This window comes from Anabrus simplex, chromosome 7 (genome assembly GCF_040414725.1).
Source record: "Anabrus simplex isolate iqAnaSimp1 chromosome 7, ASM4041472v1, whole genome shotgun sequence".
Lineage (NCBI taxonomy): Eukaryota > Metazoa > Arthropoda > Insecta > Orthoptera > Tettigoniidae > Anabrus > Anabrus simplex.
The window spans coordinates 208,983,605-208,989,804 of record NC_090271.1 but is presented as its reverse complement, the minus strand read 5'-3'; the positions used below and the strand labels follow the sequence as shown (position 1 = coordinate 208,989,804).

Below are 6,200 nucleotides of genomic sequence, written 5' to 3'. Positions count from 1 at the left end.
AATGGACTACACTCCTCAGTACTGTTCAAATATATTAACAACCACACTTAGCATATTCGAATACGACTGTAATCTCCAGGTGTATTTTTTAAATATCGAGCAGGAAAGCAGCAAGCTGCCTACGACGAGTGTATACGAATGATAACGAACATAGCATTACGTCACTTCCTTTCTGGCAAACGGACTGAGACGTTTTCACGACAACCGGTAGACTCGCTGTTGAGCTGCTAGTGGGTCCGTCACTCGTGGCAGAACACAAAACCACAAAAGCAACGAACACAACCACATGCAATATTGAATTCATCCCTACACATAGAATTGGCACCAGAAAAGGCATCCAGCCGTAAAACTGTGCCAGGTAACGGTGACCCCATGGGAGTATGGGTAAAGTGGAAAAACAAGAAGAAGATGGAGAAGAATTGGCAACGGGACAATGACCATTTTACCGCAATTATAAATAAAGACAGGATTTATAACTTCTTGTATAGTAGCATCACCGATTTAGGATTTTAAAAGTATTTCTTAATTTGTCACCCTATTTGCTTGCTAGGGTATTTTCAAGAGCCAGTTTATCCAAATAAGAACTTACGAATAGTATCATGTGTTTTGTATGAAAACTAGGTGATATTTAATCATTTCGAACAAGTGTTTTAGTTTGCAGTTTTAACGTAAATCGCAGTTCATTCTGCTCCTTGTACGCCTACTAAAACAACAGTAGGTTTATTACTTGTGACTGTTGTGTTCTGTGTAGACTTATCCTGAATAATAGAGGTTTAAGGCTAATGATTTTACGAGCCTGGCTGTTGAAGACATCAAACGTGTGCCACATCACATTAAGGCACTTGCCAAAGCCAGAGATGATGAAATAATATAGTGAATACCTTCACTTGATGACAAAATGCATGTTATCGAAACAGACTTTCAACGTATTAGGTCGTGTTACGTACATGTAGTACGTGTTGAAGATATGTTAAGTACAGAACAAAACTCAGATCCTTCCAAACAGAAATAAGATAGCCTAGGCCACCATAGCTCAATTGGTAGAGCAACCGACGCGAAATCGGGAGGTTGTGGGTTCGGATCCCACTGGTGTCCGGCTGGCCATTTTTGTTCTGTACTTAACATCTATTAGCGTGATTAGCTGCCACCCCCGGAGGCCCGGGTTCGATTCCCGGCTCTGCCACGAAATTTGAAAAGTGGTACGAGGGCTGGAACGGGGTCCACTCAGCCTCGGGAGGTCAACTGAGTAGAGGTGGGTTCGATTCCCACCTCAGCCATCCTGGAAGTGGTTTTCCGTGGTTTCCCACTTCTCCTCCAGGCGAATGCCGGGATGGTACCTAACTTAAGGCCACGGCCGCTTCCTTCCCTCTTCCTTGCCTATCCCTTCCAATCTTCCCCTCCCTCCACAAGGCTCCTGTTCAGCATAGCAGGTGAGGCCGCCTGGGCGAGGTACTGGTCATACTCCCCAGTTGTATCCCCCGACCACGAGTCTGAAGCTCCAGGACACTGCCCTTGAGGCGGTAGAGGTGGGATCCCTCGCTAAGTCCGAGGGAAAAACCGAACCTGGAGGGTAAACAGATGATGATGATGACTTAACATCTATTCAACACGTACTACATGTACGTAACACGACCTAATACGTTGAAAGTCTGTTTCGATTACAATGCGGTCGTGAAAATTCAATATTCAAAATTCATGTTCATGTATTATAATACTGCATTGTTAAATGAAAGCAGAGTAAAATTCGCTTAAAAGTTCATTTGAATTAAAATTAATTAATTAATTAATTAAAATTCCTAATTCATTGCACCACTTTACTAATTATGCCAATTTTGATACAGATTGGTACAGATGTTTACATCCTGGTGAGTAGAGCTGTACGAAACTACGTGTAGACTCGTTCAAACTCATTTAAGAGAGACACGTCTCATTCAGTACTTTGAAGTCTAGACTTGTTCAATGCTTTAGCACTCTGATCAATGAGTGTTTGAAAGAACCAAACACGAAAAGACGCTCGAATTCACTGAACAAATGAGTCTATCGAACTGTCCATGATGTCGGAAGGCAATGAGTGAAACGAGGGTGAGCAGATCGAGCAACTCAAAAACTCGAAAGTTCAAGTGACTCAATCATTGGTACACCATCGACCAATGCATTGTTTCACGGCACACTTTTATTCACAGCCTTCTTCTTTGCATCATTACTCTATATCTTCTTCTTTCCCTCCTGCTGGCGGGGTCCGCTACATGGATTTGTTGTCTCCATTTAGTTCTGTCTTGTGCCATGTGAGAGTGGAAATTGATGCTCTTCAGATCTTTGTGAAGAGTATCGGCCCATCGAAGTTTTGCTCATCCTTTTGGTCTCCTAGCGGCGGCTTCTAATATGTAAGCCCTCTTCGCGATAGTGTTGGCGTCTGGCCTTAGTACATGTCCAAACTCTTGTATGCAAGAAACAAACAATACATAACACAACTAAAAGGTTATTTTAGTGAGATCTTTCACAAAATGCAAAGAAATAAATTGTCTGTTGACTTGCTTCTTATTTGGAGCACGCCAAATGTTATAATGAGTAGGCTTGATGTGGAATTGAGAATTATGTACATTTATACAAGTTCACACTACTATATTCACAATGATCTGCACAGACAATGAAGAGTGTCACGCACATATAAATGTCTCTGATAGCTGATGGCTATCTAATGACTTGAAATACTTGCTGGAATGTAAAACAATTCTTTTAGTGTAGCAGAATGCTAGAAGAATATAATGCAAAACCTTTCTGTGTAGCAGAATCCTAGAAGTGTGGGCGAAGTTACAAGGAAGGCGGAAATAGTGAGGCGGTAGTGAGTCCTGAGGTGAGACCTCCCGATCAGAGTTCAGTCCGCCTATTCAGCCCACATTTTTAAGAGAGTACCTCCGTGACTGACCTACGGCGTAGAGCTGATCGCTGGACACAGCTGACTCCCTACTGCTGCCATGCCCCAATCTCAACGGAGTAACCGGAGACCGGTTCCGATGAGGATTTTAGCCCGTCGACCGATTAGTTAGGTCTTGAGTGCTATTTCTTCAGATGAACGGTTGTAAGAACAGAACGGAATTGGGTGGAGGGGATCCATTGTGTAGGGGTCTGAACTGGTCAGAGTATGACCTGCGCCCCTCTAGGGAGGGGCGACGCACTTAGGGGGCCCTGGGTTTGACCCAGGGGATCTCAATTCAATGCTGATGGTAATTGTACATGAATAATTTGGTATGACGTGGGTCACCCATCCGAGTGGACGCCACGCCCAGTGTTGCTTAACTGTTAGAGATCATAGTGCTAGAAGAAGAATTGGAGGAAGGGAGTCTAGCTGGGTCTTGGGGGGATTGTCGATGAGGGCTGCTTGGTGGGGATAACCACGGAGTCTTGGTGGGGGATGGTTGGACTGGGCTAGTATACTATCAGTTGTCTGCTTGGCATGGAGGGTAGAACTGGGGTAGCTTGGGGGGAGAGTAGATTGATCAGGAGACGGAGGAGATGGTTGGTTTCTTGGCTGGGCTGGGGGATGGTACCATGGTAGGAGGCAGGGATGGTACCATGGTAGGAGGGAGGTAAGTTGGGGGGAGGTGGGGGGTTGGTAGTGTGTAGGTGTCTGGAGTGCCTGTAGTGTGCTTTAACTGCCTGCTTGATGTACGGGCAGCCAGGATATGAGGCAGCGTGACTGCCTTCGCAGTTCGCGCACCTCGCCTGGGCCTTTGGTATTGTGCAATTGGTATGGCGGTGAGGACCACCACACCTATTGCAGCGCGTGCCTTCCGTGCATGAAGCAGCGGTGTGGTGTAGCTTTAGGCAGTTAAAGCATTGTATGACGAGGGAAGAGGGTGTAGTGTGTGTCCTGGGTAGTGTGGGTGTGTTGGTGTGGGTAGTGAGCCTGGGAGCAGGTTTATTACGCCTCCTCCCAGTCTGCGTGTTTTTGTCTGCTAGTGTAGGTGGAGGGTTGGTTTGGGCTTCGGTGGACTGAGTAGGTGGGGGAGTAGGAGGCTGGGTGAGAGTTTCGGATAGAGTGCCGGTTTCACAGATGGATGATGTTACAGAGTTAGGTTGGGATGAGGAGTTATCAGCTGGGTTGATGATGAAAGGTGGAGGGATGTTGGCGTGCTTAAGCTTATTGAGAATGGTTTGAGTGGATTTATTGTACAGGGGGGTGATGATAAGGTGGTTATTATGAGTTTCCTCAATGACGGCAATATGGTGAGAGATGATTGGTTCTATGGATTGAATGACGGATTGACGGGTAATGGGTACTGGTCCTGGGTTTGTTAGTGGAATAATGAATTTACATTTGGAGGAAATGGGGAAGGGTGTATCTTTGCGGGTATAGTGGAATGGAAACTCGAAGGGATGTTCTTCTTCAGTTTCTTCTTCTTCTTGATGCTGGATTGGACGGGAGGGGATGAATTGGAAGGAAACTTCATTTTTCATTAGAGCTTCTGAGATGGAAGGCAGGTTTGATGAGTTGATAGGGTGAATTCCAATGGCATGGCTGTCTTCAATTTCGTCAACGCTGTGCAGTAGGTGGGTGAATGGGTGAAGGATGGTAGCAATTTTTCGTCTATGGGTCCGGAGTGAGGATTTGGTTAGGCTATCTGGAGGAATAACAGCTATGGTATGGAGGACGTCACTGGGATTAGGATTGAACTCAATAACCAAGGGAGAATTGAAGTTGCAATATGGGCCCCAGCTACTCAATCCACCGGGGGAATCCATATTGATGGGTGGGGTGGGCATGATGGTAGGAGGTAAGCTTGATGAGGGACTGAGGGAAGCACTGGGGGTCAAACTCCGAGGAGGACCACTAACTGAAGGTACACTCAGCGGGGAGCAGTCGTGCCAGGTGTAGTTTTAACGGATCGCGCCGGGACAAGGCACGAACAGCAACCACACTGAGCGTAAGACAAATTTGCTAAATGTTTCCCTAACTCTTGAGTGTGCCCGCACAGGCAGGCAGGCAGGACGAAGTGTACTGGTCAGGTTCCCTGGAGGAAATATGCAGGACAGCGGAAAGTCCGCTGAGAGTGTATCTAAGAAGGCGGACCGTGATGAAAACCACAAGATGGCGGCCGTTGCCGGGCGACTCTTGGATTATCTGACGGCTGCGGGCAGGGGGCTCGCGCAGGCAGGACGACGGAGAAGTGCTCCTGGCGGCTGGGTGCGGTAATGAGGGTACCGCGGCGGCAGGCTGGTGACGGGAGACGACTGAGCGCATGCAGGTTACAGGGTGATCGCTCGGTGGCTGGGCTCTCTGGCGATGTTGTCAGCACAGAGCATAAACTTGGAATCGAATGGCTGAATGGCTGAATGGCTCCCTACTGCTGCCGAGTTCGGCCTCCTATTTATACGGGCTGGAGTTTGGTTGCACGAACGGGTTGCATAGCTGCGAGGCGAAGGACACTACAACACGAACCATCGTAGACGACTTTTGTGTACGTTTTCTTGAATCAGTGCAACGCCAAATCTCTCCTTGATGTATTCATTGGAGATGCAATCCAGTTTAGTGACGCTAGCTGTCCAGATCAGCAACTTAGTCTCCATGACGCCGGGTCGACGCCTAGCCTCAGTCGTAGTCGGCCAACATTCGCAACCATACAGTGCATATAACACGTGAGGCAGAAATATTGTAACATCTCGTAGTTTGATCACCATCAATGTGTCTAAACAACTGAGTGGACTGATATACCTAGCCTGTTATCGAGTTTCCAGTTTAGGATGACAAACACTGCTCACTTCTTAAATATCGCCACTATGACTGAGCACCAGTGAGTGTGGTTCAAGTCTGACGAGACTCGTTCATGTATGAGTCTCGCTCTGATCGTTCTAATAGAAGGTGACCAAACTAACCGAGTAGTACAAGTGGGGAGATGTACTGTGACGGAATGAGCTCAGACTCACTCATTGAAGCTCTATTGGTGAGTTCGCTTGGTCAATTTCAATCACACTGCATATGGAACATTCCATAGGAAGTCATTTCTTTTTTTTGTTAAAAATGAAGCCATGTTTTCCAGTGTTGACTTAGTTAAATGTAGCAAAGGCTTTTCAGTCTGTCAAACACATAGCAAATACAATGGAAATTAAAACACTAAAAGCATATCTGTAAAACACACACTAACATACAAAGAATGACATGTTTCGTTCTACAAGAACATCCTCAGATTCTATCAAATCAC

The 6,200-nt window shown here is 46.3% G+C and overlaps 1 non-coding gene across 1 annotated transcript; it reads left to right on the top strand.

Annotated features, from left to right (window-relative positions):
* The first annotated feature begins 1,022 nt into the window (after window positions 1-1,022).
* TRNAS-CGA (transfer RNA serine (anticodon CGA)) lies at window positions 1,023-1,099 on the top strand. Its single transcript has one exon. It is a non-coding gene; the product is annotated as a tRNA-Ser (tRNA).
* The last annotated feature ends 5,101 nt before the right edge of the window (window positions 1,100-6,200 follow it).